Source organism: Austrofundulus limnaeus, unplaced genomic scaffold (genome assembly GCF_001266775.1).
Source record: "Austrofundulus limnaeus strain Quisiro unplaced genomic scaffold, Austrofundulus_limnaeus-1.0 Scaffold115, whole genome shotgun sequence".
Taxonomy (NCBI): domain Eukaryota; kingdom Metazoa; phylum Chordata; class Actinopteri; order Cyprinodontiformes; family Rivulidae; genus Austrofundulus; species Austrofundulus limnaeus.
The window spans coordinates 1080542-1084372 of record NW_013952517.1 but is presented as its reverse complement, the minus strand read 5'-3'; the positions used below and the strand labels follow the sequence as shown (position 1 = coordinate 1084372).

Below are 3831 nucleotides of genomic sequence, written 5' to 3'. Positions count from 1 at the left end.
GTGTGTGTGTGTGTGTGTGTGTGTGTGTGTGTGTGTGTGTGTAGGCAGCTGACGCCCTCGGAGCAACAGGATCAGGGGTGTTGAAGCATGCAACAGACAAAAACAGTTTGTGTGGAGAGGGCTGCAGACTGGTAAACACGAGACAGAACTGGACTCACCTCCGGTCCGGCCTTGTAGCTGTCTTGTGTTTCGTCCTCGCAGCCAAATCGCAGCAGGATCTGGACRTTTGGGAAACAAAAACAGACACTTTAGCYGAGGTTTGKTCTGAGATTCAAACCAGTAGCTGCAGCRTGTGCTCGCCTCTAATCGAACTTTGTGGGAAAACTTGTTAAACAGGTGGCAATTGGTTCTGTCAAAGAAAAACACCCTTAGGGTTTATGCTGCTCACTGTTAACATTGGATTACTTTATAATCCCACATTAAGAGCAGAACAGAAAAGTTGACTGGACACACGTTTTGAACAGTTTAAAGCAGTAATGATTAACATCTAAACCAACAGTGAAGCTCTTGTGGCGACTTCTGAGACGACTAAAATAAACTCCCTCTTTCATCAGCAATAATCTCCAACACCATCATCATTAACTGATAACAGCAGCAACATAAAACTGTGAAACACCTGAACTCACAGTGTGTTGGAACGTTCTCCTGAACCGTCATTTTTTTCCACCTCGTGGATCGTAAAAGTGAAAACAACCAAAATAAACCTAGCACTCAATGCCATTTATTCATTGCACAGCTCATTTTGAAATGTTTTGCACGGTTAGACTGCTTTCAGAGTCTCTGAACCACTTCAATTAGCTGTTTTTGTGTCTTTGGTGGCTGAAAAGAAAAAGAAAATACAGCTTTATTGCTAACGTAAACACACAATGTATTAAACCCTGGTCTTAAAAGCAGCCGTCATTTTCTTGAGTGTTTGTTTTCATTTACAACAAAGTTGTTCACTTTTTAAGGTCATGCAARCATTTATTTTCACACTCAGAAGAAGATACGTTAAAACCAGAATAAAAAAAATAACATTTGTGATGATTTGAAAATCTGATGATCATTAACTAAAAGTTTATAGTTTTGTCAGTTTTCCTTATCAGTCATTTCAGCTGCTTCCAACCATTGTTTACACAAGAACATGAAGCTTTATGGAGGCAGCATGTTTTTTTATAAACTGACTGAGGTCAAAAAGGACAAATTCACTTAATTTCACGATTTAATCTCAGGCCTGCACATCCAGATTCTTGCTCCAAATTTTGACACGTGTTCAACAAAACACTCAAAACATTTGCGTTTKTACTGTTGTGTGCTAAATAAACAAGACTTTTTAAAGATATGTCGTTGCATTTGAGACATTTATACATTTTTTTATAGTTGGAATTTGTCTTTTACAACAATATCAGTTAAATTTGACTTTTAACCAAATAAAAACATCAAATCATTTTAAATTCATCTTTAAGTGGAAAAAAAAATCACATTTAAAACAGAAATTAAACACCTGAATTTAAGCYGAGAATTAAAACTTGATTTAAAATTAACTGATTAATGTGTAATTTTACCATCAAAGCAACAACTGAAGACTGAGCAGAAACATGAASTGTTTTTGAAGTATTTTAGTAAATAATTTAATGTGAATGTAAAAAACGTCCGTGTTCGTGCTGTATCTGGATATTTTTACTCTGAGAATATTTTTCCTCTACAGGATCAGCACAAAATCACAAGTTCTTCCTCATCTTGAGGTTTATAAAGGTTCAGATGTACTGTAATGTGTCTTTTTGTGCAGATTATTGCACTCCGACAGTATTTATTACAGCATTTATCCACTGTCTGTTTTTCTATCTACTTAAAAAAAAAGTTAATTTTAACTGAGCTGATTAAATACGTGTAACCAAAACCATCGTCTAAAACCTCACAGGTCATTTTTTATTTAAACAGGTTCAACAGKTTGACACCAACTTACCTCTGAATCTGCTTTGACCTAAAGCAACTAAAATTAAGAGCCAAATTTCACCAAATTTAAAACAAATTTAACTGGCCTGATTAGGGATGAACCTGGTAAAAATATCAACTGAGGTGTGGCCATATGCAATGCACTTGTGCATATATGGTTTCTGCACATATAAACTGGGTAGGTTTGGGTGTTGTTTATATGTGCAGAAACCATATATGCACAAGTGCATATGCAACGCACTTGTGCATATATGGTTTCTGCACATATAAACAACACCCCAGTTTAAATACAGCACAGCTGAGCTAACAACACATCTTAGCACTTGGATTATGCATTTATAAAATAAATATYGCTCCGCTGCAGGCCACCGTGGGGCTGCAGGAACGTAAAACCAAACRGCAGTCTGGTGTGTGATGTAATTATACTGCAGCTGATGATGTAACCAGMTATGCAGGCAGATAAAACCCGAACAATGCATCATCATCATCATTTGAGGGGTCCTCTGAAACAAAGAATAAAAAATAAGAGGTTGAAGAACACAAAGATGGGTCTGCAGCATGGATAAACAAAAGAAACGCTGCATGAAAACACCCCAAGGTCACTCAATCAGACCGCTATCAGCTGTAGACCTGCTGCACAGCAACACTGAAGCACCTGGGCAGGTGATCTACTCCTGTCTTAAAAGGCTTTGTGTTGCTTCATCCACTGTGCGCTTGTGAACTCAAAATCTGCACAAACAGGCTGGGTTTAACCTCACATCTGTGCAAGAAGTAAACAGAGTGACACAATAACTCATCTCAGCCCTTACAACATGTACTAATCAACCACTGTGGAAACATTAGCCAAGTGGAACTATAACAACTGCTGCTGAACAGCCTTAAAATTAAACTTGAACATAGCTTTCACATTACATGTAAATTATTTTTATAATTCAGTACAGTGTTGTTTTGACAGCTGGAATCCGTCTTGCAGCTCAGATGAAAAATAGCTTTCTGTAATTTCAGATAGTTAATGTGGTTTGATTGGAAGGGACTGAAAAGAAAGCGACCTAAGCAAGAAGTTTGTTGTTCTTTCAGTGGAACTACTCCCAACGTTTATTTTCAGACACTGTAAAATACCTAGAAGCTCTTATTACACAACACTGCTATACATGTCTTAACTAAACATACACGCAGGAAAACAACAAGTTGAATTCCTGGCCCGAGTTTAAACGCTGTCATGTCAAACAGCTGCAACAGGAGACCATCCTAAACCTGACCTTCTCTGCTGCCGACATCGTTTTTGGGCGTAACTTGATCTGTGTAAGTTTTTCCAGAGGGGGGAAAATATCAGCTCAGTCAGCATGATGAGAACTGTTCATTGATGGTAATTAGTGGTGGAATAAGATGACGGTGTTACAAACTATTTTGATGCTAACCATGTTAGAGGATTAGATGACCCACCTACTGGATATCCTTAGTAAACTCAGAGTTAAAATACTGACCTTTTTTTCTGTCACTTCAGTAGAAAACAAAACCAAATATTAGTTTTAGTTTATTTATTTCTTCATCATCAAAAAGAAAAAAATACTGAGACTTTTAAATGAAGCACAGCAAATCAGAGCACATACCTGAATGACAAAAGGAAGATATATTTCAAAATAAAAAACTGATATATTGGGGCATTTTTTAAACAAATTTTCAGATTTATTTCTGCTATTTGAGCCATTCATATATTTAAATGTCCTGCTCATGGGGTGGGTAATATAACTTTTGGTTTAAGTAACTTTTAGTCTTTGATGCTTGATGATTTGATACTTTTAGCTAGCTATTTGTTCCACCTCTATTTTAGCTAATTTTCTGCTTCTAGCAGCTTTGACAACTAAAGTTTCATTTGTGTGTGTGTGTGTGTGTGTG

The 3831-nt window shown here is 36.9% G+C and overlaps 1 protein-coding gene across 4 annotated transcripts in view; it reads right to left on the bottom strand.

Moving 5' to 3' along the window:
- Positions 1-3831, bottom strand: part of LOC106521786 (putative homeodomain transcription factor 2) — a 40977-nt gene that overhangs the window by 36433 nt on the left and 713 nt on the right. For all 4 annotated transcript variants that reach the window (XM_014014503.1, XM_014014506.1, XM_014014504.1 and 1 more), the window contains exon 2: positions 159-218. The gene's annotated coding sequence lies outside the window, so the exon portion shown is untranslated. The remainder of the gene's footprint in view (positions 1-158; positions 219-3831) is intronic.